Below are 22,503 nucleotides of genomic sequence, written 5' to 3' on the forward strand. Positions count from 1 at the left end.
TTGAGATAAAAAATTTGAAAAGTCACAAAATGTTTGCACGACTAGGGTTTGTGTTGCACAAAGGTTTTCTTGCACAATGTATTTGACTTATTTCCCCTATCACCAATCTAGGGCTGCCCTTTATATTAAATATATCAATGGGCTGCTACAAATTAATGACTTTTCTAAACAGAATCAAGTATTAAAACATTTCAGAAAGTCCCCCAAAATTGATCAATTTTGCAGCAAAGTGAGGCCAAAAATTCCTTGTTGTGAGATCCCACAACCCTCCGCGACCACTCTTGACGTGAAAAAGTGAGATCTATGTATCAAAAGCTGCTGCATCTTTCATAAACTGTTTCCAATTGGAACTACTGTAAAGATGTTGCCATTCGGTAATGGCTTAAGTGGCAGCTCTGGATCTGAGGAAAGAGCAAGATCTCGCTTGGGTTCCTGCTCTGCAAACTGGGACCTCACAACCTTGAAATTCGGGCCTAACTTTGCTAGGAAGTTGAACTCTTTTGGGGACATTAGGGTCACTTTCGAAAGATTTCGATATTGAATTATATTTAGAAAATGCACCTGTTTTATTAACTAAAAAGGGCACCCCCCTCCCCCGATTGGAGATAGGTAATTAAATTATTTAAGTATTTTATATTACAAATAATTACATTTCAAAATGTGTGGTTTTGTTAAATGCTTGCTTTTAAAATACATATTCTTCGGGCTCTCTTTCTCTTGTGTTTAGATGTGTTGATTTTGCCTCCATATCCTTTGCAGTTGAGGCAGAGCTGGTGGGAATTCTTGAGACACTCTCTGTTTTTGCAAACAATCCCATTTTATGGGGAATAATCGTGATTCAAAAACAAAAGTTGGAGGGATTGTATATGTCTGATATCCATGTAATTAATTTTTAGTGAGGCTACCGGTGAACTTTTATTAGAATGTGGACTATGGGTGTAGAAAAAAACAGGGTTGAGATTGCTTTGTATATTTTGGTGAAGAGAAAGCAACACTTATGACACCTTTATCAGGATTTTCTGGATTTAAAGAGAATCTGGCGCTAGGATTTTGCCACCTAATTTGTGAGTAGGGTAATATATAGTGTCTCTGATTCCAGCAATGTGTCACTTACTAGGCTGCTTGCTGTAGTTTTGATAAAATCTCTGTCTTAACCCAGGGATTATCACGATAGAACTAGTAAACCTGCTGCCACATAGTTCTCCATATTCATGTTCATAAGATTTGCATAACCCTGCCCCTATTACTGATTGTGCATAGATAGAAAGCTGCTAGTCATTGTTATGGATGGGTTTATACAGAGCTCAGCATTCGGAGAACTTGCAGATCTACAGCAGGTAAAAAAGTTTTTAGTCAAACTGCAGAACGCAGAACAGCAAGTGATACATCATTGGAATCAGGATCTCCATCCCTAATTCATGCTGATCAAAGTTGACTGATTGATATTGGCTGATACTAGGTGAGGTTTTAATATTAGAAATAGGACTCTTCTGCCTGAGTACACTATGTTGTGGTGGGATGGCTTTTAGGGCCGGATTGGGGCAAAAATGCAGCCCTGCACACAAACCCCACCAGCCAACAAACTATAACACTCCGATCAGTGAATTTTGCTTTACTTTTTCGTGCCCCTCACTCTCCTAAAAGCAGATATTTGAAGAGCCACATGTGAATGCCGCCACAGTGCGTATGATTGCCTACAGCTGCATTTACATGGTGTTCCAAAGAGCTTCGATTTTCAGAATCATAGGAATTCCAGCAGTTTGATCTTCAGCAATTGGAAAGTTATCCCCTATGCAGAGGGAATTATTTGGGATAATCCATCTAAAAAGCTTTTCCAATATTTTTGTTTGGTCATAGTAGTAATATTGAAAATACTAAACCAATATTGACCCTCTCAAAGTCCAATGTCGCCTCTTCGACAACAAGACAGGGCAGCATGGTGGCTCAGTGGTTAGCACTGCAACCTTGCAGCGCTGGAGTCCTGGGTTCAAATCCCACCAAGGACAACATCTGCAAGAAGTTTGTATGTTCTCCCCATGTTTGTGTGGGTTTCCTCCGGGTTCTCTGGTTTCCTCCCACATTCCAAAGACATACTGATAGGGATTCTAGATTGTGAGCCCCAATGCAGACAGTGCCAGTAAGGTCTGTAAAGCACTGTGAATTAATGGTGCTATGTAAATGAGTAAAATAAATAAATATAAAGTGGTACTGTGCAGTGCATGAGCCCCATATAATGATCCATACAGAATAATGAGCCTCATATAATGCTACATGCAGTATTATGGGTACCACATAGTGCTCCTTACAGTATAATGAGTTCCATATATTGCATACAGAATAATGAGCCTCCTCGACAGTCACCCAGACGCGGCAGCTTGTCACTCGATGAACCTCTTGTTCATTAAGTCCTTCAAGGGCAGTCCTTCCAATGTCCCGGATCTCCACAATAAAAACATAATTTCCCATCACGTCGTCTCTTCCTCTCTTTCTCCTTGAAGTTGGTGGCACTAACCTCCATAATCTCCGCGAATGGCATCACCTCAGACTTGGCAGGCAATACAGGAATCTCACACTGGATAATTCCTCTCCCGTAACCTCTGGTCCATATGAATGGCGTGGGTCATGGCCTCCTCCAGGGAACTGGGTGGTGGATGGAGGGCCAATGCGTCCTTGAGATGATCAGAAAGTCCTCTCCTGAACTGGCATCTCAAGGCAGAGTCATCCCAACACACCTCAGTAGACCACAGTCTAAACTCAGAACAATACCGTCTGAAGAACCCAAATGTGGTTGACAGTCGGACATGTTGGGGCAAAGAATTCCAGAGAATAGGGGCTATTCGGGAGAAGTCTTGGAGGCGGTTGGGTGAGGAGCGAATGTGTGGAGGAGAGAAGGAGGTCTTGGGAGGACCGGAGATGACGTGAGGGAAGGTATCGGGAGATTAGTTCAGAGACATATGGGGGAGACAGGTTATAGATGGCCTTGTAGGTCAGTATTAGTAATTTGAACTGGATACGCTGAGGGAATGGGAGCCAGTGAAGAGATATGCAGAGGGGAGAAGCGGAGGAGTAGTGAGGAGAGAGATGAATTAGTCGGGCGGCAGAGTTAAGGATGGACTGGAGAGGTGCGAGGGTGTTAGCAGGGAGACCACAGAAAAGGATGTTGCAGTAGTCGAGGCAGGAGATGATGAGGGCATGCACAAGCATTTTAGTAGATTGAGGGTTGAGGAAAGGATGGATTCTGGTAGATCACTAAGATCACTAATGTTGCACAGCGACAACAGAATAGAGATAGGTACTGGTTCTGGCATGGGCAGGTTTTAAGAGATAGGAACAGGGTCAGACAATGCAGGTTAGCGATAGGTACTGGTTCAGACCCAGGTGATTTAAGGAAAGGTACAGAGTCAGACACAGTGGATTAGGAAAGGAAGTTGCTACAGTAGGTATAAGGTATGGACTGATTCAGACACTGAAGGATAGAGACAGGTACATATACTGACACAGCAGATACAGGGAAAAATACAGATTGGATACAAACAGAACAAGAGTCAGATCCTAACTCAGACACAGCTACAGGTTCAGGTTTGAGCATACAGACCCAGGGACACAGAATCAGACAAGAAAAAACACAGGTTCATGGTTCAGGCCTGGGTAATCAGTCCCCAGGGTAGCAGTTACAGGTTAGGGCAAGCAGTAGAACTGACAACAGACTTAGCAGCTTACAGACAAGCTAGACCTTGAAGTCCATGATGTTTAAGGTCTTGTATCAAAAAGAGCATCTTTTAAGTCACTCCACAAATTCTCAATCAGATTGAGGTCTGGGGATTGTGCTGGGCACTTCATAACATCAATCTTGGTCTGAAATCAGGATTTTACCTGCTTTCTGGTGTGTTTGGGGTTGTTATGCTGAAACATTCATTTCAAGGGCATGTCTTCATCATAAGGCAACATGACCTCTTCCAGTATTTTGATATATTCAAACTTGTCCATGGTGCCTGGTGTGCGATAAATGGTTCCAAGTCCATAGTATGAGAAACATTCTCAAACCATTCTGTGTGTACCTCCATTTTTTACAGTCTTCACAGTGTATTGTAGCCTGAATTCAGTGTTTATGGGTCGTCTCACAAACTATGGCTTTAGGCTCAGTAAGAACAATCTTGCTCTCATCTGTCCATAGAATGTTGCTCCATTTCTCTTTAGATCAGGCAATTTGTTCCTTGGCAAACTGTAACCTTTTGAACAATGGTACTTTACAACAGTTTGTGAAAATAGTTTGGCTTCATGAAGGAGTCTTCTGATGGTTGCAGGATTCACAGGTAACTAAAGATCTTGGTTCTCACTAGAGCTGATCATTGGATACTTCTTTGATATTCTGGTGATTCTGTGATCCATATGGATTGAGGTATTTATTTTCCTACCACAGTGTTTCGAGTTTTGTTTGCCAGTTTAAAGCATTGGAAATGGTTTTGGTTGAGAAGCCAAATATTTTCTGCACTTTATATGTTTTCTCCTCTCCAGTCAACTTCTTGATCAAAATTCTTTCTCCTTCGTTACAATGTCTGGAATGACCTATTCGATTCACTGAGCAAGGGCTAATGCCAGCAGGTATATGTGCTACCCTCCTTCTTTAACCCCTTCAACCCAAAGCCTGTTTTCACCTTCCTGACCAAGCCAATTTTTTCAATTATGGCCACTGTCATTTTATGAGGTCATAACTCTGGAACGCTTCAATGGATTCCACTGATTATGAAACTGTTTTTTCGTGACATATTGTACTTCATGATAGTGGTAAAGTTTATTTTATATGACGTATGTTTATTTGTGAAAAAAATAGGAAATTTGTCAAAATTTGGAAAATTTAGCAATTTTCATACTTTTAATTTTTCTGCCCTTAAATCAGAGAGATGTCACACAAAATAGTTAATAAATAACATTTCCCACAAGTCTACTTTACATCAGCACTATTTTTGAACCATAATGGTTTTTGTTTAGGACGTTATAAAGCTTAAAAGTCGACCAGCGATTTCTCATTTTTACAACACAATTTACAAAACCATTTTTTTAAGGACCACCTCACATTTGAAGTGACTTTGAAGGGCCTATATGACAGAAAATGCCAAAAAATGACACCATTGTAAAAACTGCACCTCTCAAGGTGCTCAAAACCATATTCAAAAAGTTTATTAACCCTTAGGCTCTTCACAGGAATTACCATATTTTCCTGCGTATAAGACGACCTTTTAACCCCTGAAAATCTTCTTAAAAGTCGGGGGTCGTCTTGTACGCCGGGTGCACATGGTGGGGGAGTGGTCCCGGTGACGAAGGAAGGGTGTAAGTGGAGTTATCATCCCCTTTTACCTCATTGGTGGCAGCGGTGCTGTGGCTCCTCCTTCAGCAGTGTGGCGGCTCTGTGCTGGGGGTTGGCGGCGGCTCCTCTTTGTGCAGTGTGGGGGCGCTGTGCTGTGGGGCGGCTGCGGTGGCTCTTTTTCCAGCGATGGGGCTCCTCCGGCATTTCCCCAAAGTCCGGAGGCCCAGGAATCTCCATTGCTGTGATGCGGTGGACTCCAGGAAAATGGCCGCCAGAGCCCACACATGCTCAGATTCAGATCTCGTCCTGATGTGTCTAAACAGTGGAAACCCCCAAAAGTGACAACATTTTAGAAACTAGACACTTCAGGGATCTTATCTAGATGTGTGATGAGCACCTTGAAACCCCAACTGCTTCACAGACGTTTATAATGTTGAGCCGTGAAAATATAATGGACCCCAAAATTTGCTGTACAATTTCTTCTGAGTTCACCCATACCCAATATGTGGTCAAAAACTACTTTAGCTGTACAGTGCAAAGCACTATATTACAGTGCAGTATTTTGCTGCACTGGTTTGAGGGTGCCATGTCATATTGGCAGAACTCCTGAGGTGCCAGAACACCAGAAGCCCCCATAAGTGACCCCATTTTACAGGATAAACCTGTTAGGTGTCACATTTCCCCCACTGCACAGGAGGAATCTCAAACCATGTCCTCTGCGGTCTCCCATTCCTCTCCAGCCGGAGAGGAGGCTGCTCAGCAGAGACGTCGGTCCCAGTGCCTTGCCCAGCCTAATGCTAGGCATCTGGTTGCTTCTCCTGGCTCTGCTATTGTATCATGCGTGGGTCAGCAGCAAGCAGACACTCCTGGGACTAAGTCCTGCTTTTCCCCTGCTGAGCATGCCCGTGGGACGACCTCATTGGAGCTCGGATGTCACATGCGCAGGTCCCATTCCTGCTCGGATTGGTCCACTACTGGGAAGGTCCCGGAAGGACGCCACTATAAAAGAGCCGCATGGCCTCTCGGCCATGCGCTAGTATAGACTCTTTTGCTATAACTGTGTGTGTGATGATGGATGCTTGTGAACCACTGAATGACTCATTATGAAACCCCTTCCCTTTGATACGCAAGTTTTTAGGGTTCTGAGTCAGCACCTACTAGTGGCTTGTCCAATGCCACTGTGCTTCCCAGTCACAGCACCTCACTTAGCGCCACACGTGCAGTTCAGCTCCTAGCACCTTAGGACTGCATTAAGTAGCTGCATCCGCCAGCGCGGCGCTGTGCGCAAGTCATGCGCTTTCTTACCCTAGTCAGGGTGGTTAGTGGCGTCTGCCAGAGCGGTACAGTGCACATTTAGTGCATTTATATTTTGCTTGACCCCTTGCTGGCACCGCAGCTGTGGCGCCGAGCGCTGGTGGTCTAGAGGGACTCCGACCCTGTGTCTTGGGGCAGAGTTCTGAGACTGTACACCAGTGCTCACTTTGCCGAGCTCCATGAGCTTTAACAGGCTACGGCATCCATGTTCTGTGGTGGTGCGGCTCTGTGAGGCAACAGAGTCCGTCTCTGTACACACCGGGTGATGTTAGCTCGCGTGTGTTTATTTAGTATACCACCATATAGTGTCCGCCATTACCTAGCAGCAGTTTACCATCTCTGCACGGTGGACTCCGGGCTGCAAACGCATCTTACCATCATCTTTATTATTTGGTGCGTTCCGCCAGCCCTAGCAAATCAGCAATAGAGAAAAATCATAAAACATAGCCTTTCATGAATATAATAAAAGCTACCAAAGACTATAGTGCAAATAAAAACACACTGAATCAAGTGCCACAGACTATAACAGAGAGTGTCTATATAAATCTCAACAACAGATCACCCACAGTATATACATGTGACTATTCCAAGTCCAAAAATTTGAAAGGATTGGACTAAAAAAATACTTGGTCTAAATCAATGTGAATAAAGACTAAATTCAAACAATGAACGGTTTCAGAGGAATAAACAAGAAAAACCTCTACCCTGTTCAGGTTATCAAGGAATATGCCTATTCTTGCATATAGAGAAGACATCAAAATAAAGAATCCATGAACATTATGAGAAAAGGAAAGATCTCACCACATGCAGATGGAGGATGTCCAAAGTCACATGTCCCATCAGAGTCATGTCAGGTCAGTAAAAAAAGGCATTCGCCCTATTCAAGCCCTAAAGGAGCTAGTAATTCTGACACCAATGACTCCCACCCTAACAAGGGCAGTCCACATCTAACCCTCACAATAATAGCCATACAAAATCCCTGTGCATCCCAACGCGTTTCGTCACTTGTTGACTCTTCAGGGGACCTACTAGCACATATTGGGCATCATAACAAGGTATACAGGCTGCCTCCTAAGTTCAGTTCCGTCAGCCCTAACATACTAGCACCAGGGTCTGGCTAGTAATGGCGGACAAACAGCGACTGCTGCAGTACATCCGGCAGCTGCAGGGCAGGTTGGTGGCTCTCGAGCGTTCAGCCTCAGCTGCGGATGTTACTGCGCTCGCTGTTCAGGCAGCCAGGGAGGCTGTCTCCCGTGTGACCACTGCCATCCCTGCCCCGACTTTGTCCCGACTCCCGCTGCCCGAGAAGTTCTCGGGCAATAGTGCTTCTTGTAGGGGTTTCGTGAGCCAGTGCTCTATGCAGCTGGAGCTGCTGGCAGCACGATTCCCCTCCGAGTGGGCTAAGGTGGGATTTATTATTTCCCTCTTGTCGGGCAGGCCTTTGGAGTGGGCCACACCGCAGTGGGGGCGTGGTGATCATGTGGTGCAGAGTGCCTCGCAGTTCTTGGGCACTCTGAAGCAGGTCTTCCTGGGACTGCGAGTCACCCATGATACCGCGCTCCAGCTGCTGGCATTGTCACAGGGCTCGTCCATGGTCAGCCACTTTGCCATCCAGTTCCGGACGCTGGCCTCGGAGTTAGAGTGGCCAGATAAGGTCCTCATTCTGGAGAGGTTTGGCTGACCATGTGAAGGATGCTCTGGCCACCAGGGAGATTCCCGCTACACTGGAGGAGCTTATCACCATCTCCACCCGTATAGACCTTCGCTTTGCTGAGCGAAGGTTGGAGCGGTGCCAGTGTAGGCAGAGGTTTAGGTTGACACCCAGTTTTGCTAAACCTCTGGAACCTCCCGATTGGGCATCCGAGCGTCAAAGGGCTTCCCGTGAGAGATCCAGGCCCAGGTCCGCTCGAGCGTCTGTGATCTGTCATGGTTGCCGGCACTCCGGTCACCTTGCCAACCGGTGCCCACAGCGGCTGGGATAAAGCTCGAGCCTAGTGGCCTTAGGAGGCGGCTCACTAGAATCCGTGGCGTTTTCCTCCAAGTTGTCCTTTAAGGGGACACGGGTTTGGTTCTTCCACTCTGGCGGTGGAGGTTTGCGTGGATTCCGGAGCGGAGGGCAATTTTATGTCATCTGCCTTCGCTCAACGGCACGCAATACCACTGGTTATGATGTCCAAGCCAGTCACCTTCAGAGTAGTGAACGGCGCAACTCTGCCCTCACAGATTACCCACCAAACCGCTCCACAGTTACTCTTGGTGTCTCCATCTCATCAGGAGACGATATCCCTTCTTATCATGCCCAATGGTATCGACCAGGTCCTTCTAGGGGTCCCCTGGTTGCGGTATCACTCTCCCCATATAGAATGATCCTCCGGGAGAATTCTTGGTTGGCGTAAGTCATGTGAGGGAAGGTGTCTGAGGGAGTGCGTCCAGGTTGCCTCCACCAAGGTCCCCGCAGACCTTTCCTCGCTCCCCAAACACTATCGACAGTATGCGGATGTGTTCTCCAAAAAGGCGGCGGAGACCCTTCCACCGCATCACCCCTATGACTGTCCTATTGAACTCTTGCCTGGTGCTGAGCCTCCCCGGGGGCGAGTATATCCCCTATCTTTCCCGGACACAGAGGCCATGTCTCAATACATCAGGGAGAATCTGGCAAGAGGATTCAATAGGAAGTCAGTGTCACCAGCGGGGGCGGGATTCTACTTTGTCCAAAAGAAGAGTGGGGAAATACGTCCCTGCATCGATTACAGGGGTCTTAACGCAATCACCGCTAAGAATAAGTATCCCCTGCCCCTGATATCGGAGCTGTTTGATAGGCTACGGGGAACGAGAATGTTTACCAAACTTGATCTGCGGTGGGCTTACAACCTGATTCGCATCCGTGATGGGGACTAATGGAAGACGGCATTTAACACCAGGGACGGGCACTATGAATACCTGATGATGCCCTTCGGGCTCTGCAATGCCCTAGCCGTCTTCCAAGACTTTGTGAATTAATTTTTCCGGGATATGCTTACCACTTCGGTAGTAGTCTATCTGGATGATCTTCTCATCTACTCTCCAGATATTGACTCCCACCGGAGAGATGTTTGCAAAGTTTTCGACCTACTGCGGGCAAACTCCCTCTATGCCAAGATGGAGAAGTGTGTGTTTGAGCAGGAGTCCTTGCCTTTCCTGGGCTATATCATCTCCGCCCAGGGATTGGCCATGGATCCTGCCAAGCTACAGGCGGTGATGGATTGGCAAGAACCCATTTCTCTCAAGGAGGTGCAGTGCTTTATGGGGTTCATAAATTACTATCGCCAATTCATTCCCCACTTCTCGACTTTGGTAGTCCCCTTGGTAGCCCTCACCAAGAAAGGTGCAAACCCCAAGTTGTGGTCAGAACCTGTCTCCAAGGCCTTTTCCTCTATTAAATCCCATTTTGCTAGCGCTCCCATTCTACATCTTCCCGATGTAGATAAACCCTTCATTCTGGAGGTGGATGCCTCTTCCGTCGGTGCTGGAGCGGTCCTGTTCCGGAAGGACTCGTAAGGTCGGAAGCACCCATGCTTCTTCTCCAAGACCTTCACACCGGCGGAGAGGAATTATTCCATCGAGGACAGGGAGTTGCTAACAATGAAGTTGGTCTTTTCAGAGTAGAGACACCTCCTGGAGGGGGCTCGCCACCCTTTCCAGGTGTTCACAGACCACAAGAACTTGGTTAATCTACAAACAGCCCAGCGGCTAAATTCTCGCCAGGCCAGATGGTCCTTGTTTTTCTCCCGATTCCACTTCACCCTGCATTTTCTCTCCGGTGAGAAGAACGTCCGGGCCGATGCTCTCTCCCGCTCTGTGGTGTCATCGGAGGAGGAGGAGCCTCGGCTGATGGTCCCATCTGAGAGTCTGAGGACCGTGGCTCCGGTCGCCCTTGAGACTGTACCTCTGGGCAAGACTTTTATCCCTGCCCGTCTGCAACCAGAGGTCCTCTCTTAGGCTCATTCGTCCAGGGTGGGTGGACATTTTGGGACAAAACGGACCTCTGAGCTTCTGGCGAGGACGTACTGGTGGCCGCATATGGCCCGTGACGTTATGGACTATATTCAGGCGTGCGTCTCTAGCGCCCAGAATCGGTCCCCTCGGCAGCGGCCCGCTGGGCTGCTCTACCACCTGCCGGTAGCGGATAGGCCCTGGGAGATGGTCGGTATGGACTTTGAGGTGGGACTGGCCAAGTCCAGTGGCAGCACCGTCATTTGGGTTGTAATCGACCATTTCTCCAAGATGGTGCATCTGGTACCACTCTCTCGGTTACCTTCTGCACGGGCCTGGCAGCGTTGTTCATTAAGCATGTCTTATGCCTACACGGCATGCCGGACAAGATTGTCAGCGACCGGGGCCCCTAGTTCGCGTCTCAGTTTTGGAGAGAGCTATGTCACCTGCTCAGTATTGAACTGAACCTCTCCTCGGCCTATCACCCCGAGACTAACGGGTTGATAGAGAGAGCCAACCAGACCCTGATCACATATCTACGACATTTTGTCTCGGCCAGGCATGATGACTGGGCATCCTTGCTGCCGTGGGCGGAGTTCGCTTTGAGCAACGCTGTGGCTGACTGCACTGGTCAGACCCCATTTCTCCTTAATTACGGCCAGCATCCGCGCGTTCCTGTGCCCATGCCTGTGTCGTCCACCGACTCTAGGGTGGCAGACTGGGCGGTGGAGGCACGTGACGTGGGGCCGCACTGAGGATGCCATCCGGGCCTCCATGGAGAGAATGAAGACCTCCGCTGATGCACACTGGCGTCCCGCCCCCACCTTTGCTCCCGGCGACTTGGTGTGGCTCTCTGCTCGTTACATCAGGCTGCGGGTTGAGTCCACTAAGTTCGCGCCTCGCTTTATTGGTCCCTTCAAGGTCCTTGAGCAGGTAAACCCTGTGGTCTACCGTCTGGCTATTCCTCCACACCTGGGTATCTCTGACACCTTCCACGTGTCCCACCTTAAGCCCGTTCACATGTCCCGGTTTTCAGGGTCATCTACTGGGACATCTAGCTTGTCCTCGGACGAGTACGAGGTGAACGCCATCGTGGGGTGTAAGGTGGTACAGGGCAAAAAATATCATCTGGTGGACTGGAAGGGTCAAGGCCCAGAGGATAGGACCTGGGAACCTGTGGAGAATATTCGTGCTCCCCTGCTCATTGCGGCCTTTGAGCATAGCGAGGCACAGGATGGAGGGGGCCCTAGGAGGGGGGGTAATGTTAGGCGTTGATGAGTCTGTGATTTGATCTTTATCTCTCAATGGGAGATCGATATGCTGGAGGGTTGCCAGATTTTGGTTTGAGGCCTACTCGAGTAGTGGTGAACAAACACACACAGAGACAGGGTATGTATCTGTAGGATGTCACAAACTCCTAATTTAATTAGCTTATATATTCATTTGAGTAGGCGGTTACATTACATCATCGTATTTCATTGGACAATTGATTTTTCAACAGTAAGCATAAATGGTTTCAACCAATCATATTCATATTCGTTAACCAATCAGATTGTATTCGGCCGTTAATTATTAGATACATTCGGGCATTTCCAGAAAAAGGTTAATACAGGTTGGTTGTTATACAATACTCTAATATTACCCTCATTATCCTGTCTTACTAAGGGTTCATAGCCCCTTTATCTGTAGTTCTAAGACTCTGTACCCATTAGTGGTACATGGAATTACTGATATATCTTTCAGCTACATGAATCATAAGTGTCATAGAGGTGAGAGCACAGAATAACAAGATTAAGGTGAGAGTTGACTTCTGCAGTCAGCTAATTTTATAGGAATATGAAAGTATGGTGTATGAAGGGACCCCATAGAATCATGGTTTCCCTATCAGCATCAAGTTTCCCCCACTGCACAGGGAGAATTTCAAGCCATGTCCTCTGCGGTCTCCCATTCCTCTCCAGCCAGAGAGGAGGCTGCTCAGCAGAGACGTCGGTCCCAGCACCTTGCCCAGCCTAATGCTAGGCGTCTGGTTGCTTCTCCTGGCTCTGCTATTGTATCGTGCGTGAGTCAGCAGCAAGCAGATGCTTCTGGGAATAAGTCCTGCTTTTCCCCTACTGAGCATGCCCGTGTGACGACCTCTCATTGGAGGTCAGAGGTCACATGCGCAGGTCCCATTCCTACTCAGATTGGTCCACTACTGGGAAGGTCCCGGAAGGATGCCACTATAAAAGAGCCGCATGGCCATGCGCTAGTATAGACTCTTGCTATAACTGTGTGTGTGATGATGGATGCTTGTGAACCGCTGAATGACTCATTATGAAACCCCTTCCCTTTGATACGCATGTTTTTAGGGTTTAGGGTTCTGAGTCAGTGCCTACTAGTGGCTTGTCTTATGCCACTGTGCTTCCCAGCCACAGCACCTCACTTAGCGCCACACGTGCAGTTCAGCTCCTAGCACCTTAGGACTGCATTAAGTAGCTGCATCCGCCAGCGTGGCGCTGTGCGCAATTCGTGCGCTTTCTTACCCTAGTCAGGGTGGTTAGTGGTGTCCGCCAGAGCGGTGCAGTGCGCACTTAGTGCATTTATATTTTGCTTAACCCCTTGCCGGCACAGCAGCTGCGGCACCGAGCGCTGGTGGTCTAGAGGGACTCCGACCCTGTGTCTTGCGACAGAGTCCTGTGACTGTACACCAGTGCTCACTTTGCCGAGCTTTAACAGGCTACGGCATCCATGTTCTGTGGTGGTGCGGCTCTGTGAGGCAACAGAGTCCGTCTCTGTACACACTGGATGACGTTAACCCGTGTGTGTTTATTTAGTATACCACCATATAGTGTCCGCCATTACCTAGCAGTAGTTTACCACCTCCACCCCGGGCTGCGAACGCATCTTACCATCATCTTTATTATTTGGTGTGTTCCACCAGCCCTAACATTACCTTTCAATGAATTCATGTAGTAGTGCCATGATCATACTGACACCACAGGTCTGTCACAAAATGTTATACTATTGGGCATGAAGAAAAAGTAATTTACATTTTTTCCACCAAGATTGTGTGTTCGCCCCAAATTTTACATTTTCAAGCTGGGAAATGCGTAAAAATGGCACTAAAATTTGTCCCACAATTTCTGCTGAATGTATAAATACCCCATAAGTGTCTGTACAGTCCTGCTTAGCCACACAGCAAAACTCGGGAGGGACGGAACGTTATCAGCCTCCTAGAGTGCAGATTTTCCTAGTATAGTTTTCGGACTCCATATACAAAGTGGCACAAAAGCAGAATCCCCCCGCAAGTGACCCCATTTTAGAAATTATACCCCTTTGGGAATTTATCTACAGGGGTAGTGATGATTTTGACTCCATGAGTGTTTTCCAGAAACAGGCAGTAGTGGATGTTGCCGAGTGAAAATTGCAAACTGCCATTGTAGTGACCAGTGCGTTATGCCCAGCTCATGCTTCTGGAAATGCGCACCCGTAAATTAGGCAGGATCTCTTCACTACAGAAGTGCCAAACATGTGGGCGCTAAATGTGGTTTAAGCACACTGGGGCTCAAAAGGGAGGGGGACATTTGGATTTGGGAGTGCAGAATTTGCTGAATTTCTATTTGAGGGGCAAGGAGACATTTAATGTTTCCAGAGCCTTTGTGCTACCAGTGATGTTAGCAGATGACGGCCCTTAGTGGTGACTTGCTTTTTATGTGGATTGAGTTGAAACTTTAATTGGAACATTTTACATAACATTTAGGATCACATTTACTTTATGCTGCGCTCTACGCTGAGCACTTACTTTGGGGTTTCATTCTAAGTTTGGGGTCACACTTGTGTGTGCAATGCAAGAAACTCGCATTAATACCCGGCACTACCGCCAGTGCTCAGGACTGGAGTGTGCTGCTGCATAGAAATACATGCAGCCGCACACTCCAGTCCCGAGTGCCGGCGGCAGTGGCGGGTATTGATGCGCAAGTTTCTCGCATTGCACACGCAAGTGTGACCCCAAACTTAGAATGAAACCCCAAAGTAAGTGCTCAGCGTAGAACGCAGCATAAAGTAAATGTGATCCTAAATGTTATGTAAAATGTTCCAATTAAAGTTTAAACTCAATCCACATAAAAAGCAAGTCACCACTAAGGGCCGTCATCTGCTATAACATCACTGGTAGCACAAAGGCTCTGGAAACATTAAATGTCTCCTTGCCCCTCAAATAGAAATTCAGCAAATTCTGCACTCCCAAATCCAAATGTCCCCCTCCCTTTTAAGCCCCAGTATATATGGCTCTGCTCCCACTCTCCCTCCCTTGTATATATGGCTCCGCTCCCACTCTCCCTCCCCTGTATATATGGCTCCGCTCCCACTCTCCCTCCCCTGTATATATGGCTCCGCTCCCACTCTCCCTCCCTTGTATATATGGCTCCGCTCCCACTCTCCCTCCTACGTATATATGGCTCTGCTCCCTCTCCCTCCCTTGTATATATGGCTCCGCTCCCACTCTCCCTCCCCTGTATATATGGCTCCGCTCCCACTCTCCCTCCCCTGTATATATGGCTCTGCTCCCACTCTCCCTCCCTTGTATGCATGGCTCCGCTCCCACTCTCCCTCCCCTGTATATATGGCTCCCCTGTCCCATCCTGTATACATGGCTCCCCTCCCACTCTCCCTCCCATGTATATATGGCTCTGCTCCCACTCTCCCTCCCTTGTATACATGGCTCCACTACCACTCTCCCTCCCCTGTATATATGGCTCCGCTCCCACTCTCCCTTCCTTGTATGCATGGCTCCGCTCCCACTCTCCCATCCTGTATACATGGCTCCCCTCCCACTCTCCCTCCCATGTATATATGGCTCTGCTCCCACTCTCCTTCCCTTGTATACATGGTTCCGCTCCCACTCTCCCTCCCTTGTATGCATGGCTCCGCTCCCACTCTCCCTCCCCTGTATATATGGCTCCCCTGTCCCATCCTGTATACATGGCTCCCCTCCCACTCTCCCTCCCATGTATATATGGCTCTGCTCCCACTCTCCCTCCCTTGTATACATGTTCCGCTCCCACTCTCCCTCCCTTGTATGCATGGCTCCGCTCCCACTCTCCCATCCTGTATACATGGCTCCCCTCCCACTCTCCCTCCCATGTATATATGGCTCTGCTCCCACTCTCCCTCCCTTGTATACATGGTTCCGCTCCCACTCTCCTTCCCTTGTATGCATGGCTCTGCTCCCACTCTCCCTCTCCTGTATATATGGCTCCGCTGTCCCATCCTGTATACATGGCTCCCCTCCCACTCTCCCTCCCATGTATATATGGCTCTGCTCCCACTCTCCCTCCCTTGTATACATGGCTCCGCTACCACTCTCCCTCCCCTGTATATATGGCTCCGCTCCCACTCTCCCTCCCTTGTATGCATGGCTCTGCTCCCACTCTCCCATCCTGTATACATGGCTCCCCTCCCACTCTCCCTCCCATGTATATATGGCTCTGCTCCCACTCTCCCTCCCTTGTATACATGGTTCCGCTCCCACTCTCCCTCCCTTGTATGCATGGCTCCGCTCCCACTCTCCCTCCCCTGTATATATGGCTCCCCTGTCCCATCCTGTATACATGGCTCCCCTCCCACTCTCCCTCCCATGTATATATGGCTCTGCTCCCACTCTCCCTCCCTTGTATACATGGCTCCGCTACCACTCTCCCTCCCCTGTATATATGGCTCCGCTCCCACTCTCCCTCCCTTGTATGCATGGCTCCGCTCCCACTCTCCCTCCCCTGTATATATGGCTCCCCTGTCCCATCCTGTATACATGGCTCCCCTCCCACTCTCCCTCCCATGTATATATGGCTCTGCTCCCACTCTCCCTCCCTTGTATACATGGTTCCGCTCCCACTCTCCCTCCCTTGTATGCATGGCTCTGCTACCACTTTCCCTCCCCTGTATATATGGCTCCCCTGTCCCATCCTGTATACATGGCTCCCCTCCCACTCTCCGTCCCATGTATATATGGCTCTGCTTCCACTCTCCCTTGTATACATGGCTCCGCTACCACTCTCCCTCCCATGTATATATGGCTCTGCTCCCACTCTCCCTCGTATACATGGCTCCGCTACCACTCTCCCTCCCCTGTATATATGGCTCTGCTCCCACTCTCCCTCCCTTGTATACATGGCTCCCCTCCCATTCTCCCTCCCTTGTATATATGGCTCTGCTCCCACTCTCCCTCCTGCTATGATTGAGTCACCGTAGGAGGCAGACACAAAAATAGAAGCTACGTCCAGAAAACCAGAGAAGTTGGCAACTATCAGATTGCAGATCCCTGAACCTATCAACAGAACTAGCAGTAGCCGTGGGGGGTTCCTACGGTGCCCTAGACCCCTCGATCACAGCCGGAGAGGTAAATAGCCTAAAGACAGAAAAGGAAATCTAAACTGCCCCAGAGCAGACCCCAAAGTAAAAGACAGACCCCAACATATAATGACGGTGAAGCAAGATGAAAAAACACTCACACAGATAGAAAGATAGGCTGAGCAAACGATGGGGCCCAAGCTAACTAAACAGAACAGGAAAGGAAGGTCGCTGTCTGCAATCTGCCAAAACCCTATCAAAAACATAAGCCAACAAGCTGATATGGAAAAAGACCCTGAAGCAGCTAGGCTTCAAAAACTAAATCAGCACTCAGGTATTTTCAGAAGACAGAGCTAAAGGAATTCAGCTCACCCCAGCAGGGAATGGCAAAAATCCAGAAAAACAAAGCAAAACAAAGTCAAAGCACAAATGCAAAAAGCCGAGCAGAAAACTTAGCTTTAGAAGAGCAGGAATTCAGACTGGACTCCAAGGATCCCACAGAGAAGTCACCCGCAGGGCAGAAGGGTGTCGGCGACCTTATATCCAGTCAGTAACTCCACTCAGCCAGTCATCATCAGCTCAGGTGTTTGATAATCAGGCTCGCTACCTTTCTTCACCAGAAGAGGGAGTTCATCGGGCCTCAGTAGTGAAGGGGAAAACGAACTCACAACAGTACCTCCCCCTTGAGGAGGGGTCACCGAACCCTCATCCATGCCACCAGGGCGATCCGGGTGAGCCCGAAGAAAGGCACGCACCAATCTTTTGGCATGAATATCAGAGGCAGAGACCAAGGAATTATCCTCCTGACCATAACCCTTCCACTTAACCAAATACTGGAGTCTCCGTCTAGCCAGACGGGAATCCAGTACTTTCTCTACCTCATATTCCATGTTACCTTCAACTGCAACTTAGGGAGTGGTACAAGATGAACCATCTTAGAGAACCTATCACAAATCACCCAAATAACAGTCATCCTCTGAGAGACAGGCATATCAGAGATTAAATCCATTGAAATATGGGTCCATGGCCTCTTGGGGACAGGCAAAGGCATCAACAACCCACTAGAGCGAGAACACGATTTAAACTGGGAGCACGTCCCACAGGACTGCACAAAATTCCTGACATCACGAGACAGGGAGGGCCACCAAAAAGACCGACTCACCAGATCTCTAGTACCAAAAATACCTGGATGACCAGCCAAAGCAGAGCAATGTACTTCAGACATCACTCTCTTCTTCCACTGGTCAGGAACATACAACTTTCCACTGGGACAACGCTCAGGTTTGTCCTCCTGGAACTCTTCCAGAGCACGTCTCAAATCGGGCGAGATGGCAGAAAGAACTACCCCTTCGCCTAAGATGGTAGCAGGCTTGGTCACCACAGGAGAATCAGCAAAGAAGCTCCTAGAGAGGGCGTCTGCCTTGACATTCTTAGTTCCAGGAAGAAAAGAAACCACAAAATCAAAACGTGTAAAAAACAAGGCCCACCTAGCCTGTCTAGGGTTCAAGCGCTTAGCCGACTCTAGGTAAATCAAATTCTTGTGGTCAGTGAGGACCACGACTTGATGCTTAGCTCCCTCCAACCAATGTCTCCACTCCTCAAATGCCCATTTCATGGCCAACAGTTCCCGATTCCCCACATCATAGTTACGTTCAGATGGAGAGAACTTTCGGGAAAAGAAAGCACAGGGATTCATTTTAGATGTTGCAGGATCCTTTTGGGACAAAACAGCTCCTGCACCAATCTCAGAAGCATCCACCTCTACCTGGAACGGAAGTGAGACATCAGGTTGCCGCAAAACCGGGGCGGAGGTGAATCTTCGCTTCAGCTCCTGAAAGGAAGAAACAGCCTCCGGAGACCAATTTAACACATCAGCACCCTTCTTAGTCAAATCAGTCAAAGGCTTGGCAATACTAGAAAATTTTGCTATAAATTTCCGATAAAAATTAGCAAAACCCAAAAACTTCTGGAGGGCCTTCAAAGAAGTGGGCTGAACCCAATCGTAAATGGCCTGTACCTTGGCCGGGTCCATTTCAATAGTTGACGGGGACAAAATAAATCCCAAAAAAGAAATCCTCTGTACTCCAAAAAGGCATTTAGATCCTTTGACATACAGGGAATTCTCCCTCAAGATCCGGAACACAGTCCGAATATGTTCCACATGAGAATCCCAATCCTTGGAGAAGATCAAAATATCATCCAGATAGATAATCAAAAATTTATCGACAAAATCTCGGAAAATATCGTTCATGAAGCACTGGAAGACAGAAGGGGCATTAGTGAGCCCAAAAGGCATCACCAGGTACTCAAAATGTCCCTCCGGAGTATTAAACGCCGTCTTCCATTCATCCCCATGCTTAATGCGAATAAGATTATACGCCCCCCTGAGGTCAAGCTTGGTAAACCAGCAAGCACCTTTAACTCTGGAGAATGGATCAGAAATCAGGGGTAACGGATACTGATATTTAACAGTAATTTTGTTGAGGGCACGATAATCAATACAAGGTCTTAATGATCCATCCTTTTTGGCTACAAAACAAAAACCGGCACCTAAGGGTGATGAGGATGGTCTAATATGACCCTTCTCCAACGCCTCCTTAATATAGGATCGCATAGCCTCGTGCTCGGGTACAGATAAATTAAAGAGCCGACCCTTGGGAAATTTACACCCCGGGCTCAGTTCAATTGCACAGTCATAACTCCTATGAGGAGGCAGAGACGCAGACTCATTCTCACTAAATACATCATAAAAGTCCGCCAAATAATCAGGAACATCATGCGACTGAGGAGAGGTGGAAAACACCGGAGCCTCACTAAAGGCACACCGACAACCCCAACTCACCACAGACACAGATTTCCAATCCAAAACTGGATTATGAATTTGTAACCAGGGAAACCCCAGAACAATAGTATCATGCAGATTATGCAACACCAAAAATCTGCAATTTTCTTGATGGTCTGGGGCGACCCGCATTACCACCTGGGTCCAAAACAGAGGTTTATTTTTAGCCAAAGGAGTAGCATCAATCCCCCTCAAAGGGATAGGCGTCTGCAGAGGTGTCATCGGAAATCCACAACGTTTAGCAAAATCCAAGTCCATTAGGTTTAGGGCTGCTCCCGAATCCACAAAAGCCTTGGCGGAAAATGTGGACAGGGAGCAGATCAGAGTAATAGCCAGAGGAAACTTAGGTTGAACACCACCAACAGAAAACGTGTGTGCAAAGCGTTTCTCTCGTTTAGGACAGACAGAAATAATATGCGAGGCATCTCCACAGAAAAAACACAACTTATTACGCCTTCTGAACTCCTGACGCTGCTCTCTGGACAAAACTCTATCACATTGCATAGGTTCAGACATTTGTTCAACAGGTGGCAACACCTCTCGTGCAGTTTTGCGTTCGCGCAAACGCCGATCAACCTGAACAGCTAATGACATAGAATCGTCAAGACCAGAGGGAACAGGAAATCCCACCATAGTATCTTTTACGGCTTCTGACAACCCCTTCCGAAAGAGAGCAGCCAAGGCATTATCATTCCAGGTAGTAAGTACTGCACATTTTCGGAATTTTTGACAGTACAATTCTGCAGAATCTCGACCCTGGTTCAATGCCAGCAGGGTCTTTTCAGCCTGATCAATGGCATTAGGTTCATCATACAACAACCCCAAGGCTTGAAAAAATGCGTTCACATTAGTCAGAATAGGATCATCTGGTTTCAAAGAAAACGCCCAATCCTGGGGATCGCCACGCAGCAAAGAGATGACAATTTTAACCTGCTGCGCGGAGCTCCCTGACGAGTTAGGCTTCAAGGCAAAAAATAATTTACAATTATTTTTGAAATTCAAAAATTTATACCGATCCCCAAAAAATACATCAGGTGTAGGAATCTTTGGTTCAGCAGCATGTGAATGAGCAAGGTAGGCGGAAATTCCCCGCACTTCCACAGCGAGTTGCTCCACACGATCAGACAATTGCTTTATCTCCATTGAGAGAAAAAAAAATTCCCCCTACGGCCTCAGAGATATAGAGGAAAAAATATACACACTTGTTTTTTTTTTTTCTTTACAATTCTTTCCTGCTATTGAGTACCCTAGGATCTGCGGTATGGCGGGTGATTCTGTTATGATTGAGTCACCGTAGGAGGCAGACACAAAAATAGAAGCTACGTCCAGAAAACCAGAGAAGTTGGCAACTATCAGATTGCAGACCCCTGAACCTATCAACACAACTAGCAGTAGCCGTGGGGGGTTCCTACGGTGCCCTAGACCCCTCGATCACAGCCGGAGAGCTAAATAGCCTAAAGACAGAAAAGGAAATCTAAACTGCCCCAGAGCAGACCCCAAAGTAAAAGACAGCCCCCAACATATAATGACGGTGAAGCAAGATGAAAAAACACTCACACAGATAGAAAGATAGGCTGAGCAAACGATGGGGCCCAAGCTAACTAAACAGAACAGGAAAGGAAGGTTGCTGTCTGCAATCTGCCAAAACCCTATCAAAAACATAAGCCAACACGCTGATATGGAAAAAGACCCTGAAGCAGCTAGGCTTCAAAAACTAAATCAGCACTCAGGTATTTTCAGAAGACAGAGGTAAAGGAATTCAGCTCACCCCAGCAGGGAATGGCAGAAATCCAGAAAAACAAAGCAAAACAAAGTCAAAGCACAAATGCAAAAAGCCGAGCAGAAAACTTAGCTTTAGAAGAGCAGGAATTCAGACTGGTCTCCAAGGATCCCACAGAGAAGTCACCCACAGGGCAGAAGGGAGTCGGCGGCCTTATATCCAGTCAGTAACTCCACTCAGCCAGTCATCATCATTAGGCTCAGGTGTTTGATAATCAGGCTCGCTACCTTTCATCACCAGAAGAGGGAGTTCATCGGGCCTCAGTAGTGAAGGGGAAAACGAACTCACAACACCCTCCCTTGTATGCATAGCTCCGCTCCCACTCTCCCTTCCCTGTATACATGGCTCCGCTCCCACCCTCCCTCCCCTGTATATATGGCTCCGCTCCCACTCTCCCTCCCTTATATATATATGGCTCCGCTCCCACTCTCCCTCCCTTGTATGCATGGCTCCGCTCCCACTCTCCCTCCCTTGTATACATGGTTCTGCTCCCACCCTCCCTCCCCTGTATATATGGCTCCCCACCCACTCTCCCTCCCCTGTATATGGCTCCGCTCCCACTCTCCCTCCCCTATATACATGGCTCCGCTCCCACCCTCCCTCCCCTGTATACATGACTCCCCTCCCACTCTCCCTTATATATATATATATATGGCTCCGTTCCCACTCTCCCTCCCTTGTATTTATGGCTCTGCTCCCACTCTCCCTCCCTTGTATATATGGCTCCGCTCCCACTCTCCCTCCCTTATATATATGGCTCTTCTCCCTTTCCTGTATATATGACTCCGCTCCCACCCTCCCTCCCCTGTATACATGACTCCCCTCCCACTCTCCCTTATATATATATATATGGCTCCGTTCCCACTCTCCCTCCCTTGTATTTATGGCTCTGCTCCCACTCTCCCTCCCTTGTATATATGGCTCCGCTCCCACTCTCCCTCCCTTATATATATGGCTCTTCTCCCT

The 22,503-nt window shown here is 48.0% G+C and overlaps 1 protein-coding gene across 1 annotated transcript in view; it reads left to right on the forward strand.

The window, feature by feature from the left end:
* LOC141055827 (uncharacterized) overlaps window positions 1-22,503 on the forward strand; it is a 182,002-nt gene that overhangs the window by 114,560 nt on the left and 44,939 nt on the right. The gene's annotated exons all lie outside the window — the stretch shown is intronic.

The sequence above is a fragment of the Dendrobates tinctorius genome, unplaced genomic scaffold, assembly GCF_039654945.1.
Source record: "Dendrobates tinctorius isolate UK_male_01 unplaced genomic scaffold, ASM3965494v1 ptg000192l, whole genome shotgun sequence".
Taxonomy (NCBI): domain Eukaryota; kingdom Metazoa; phylum Chordata; class Amphibia; order Anura; family Dendrobatidae; genus Dendrobates; species Dendrobates tinctorius.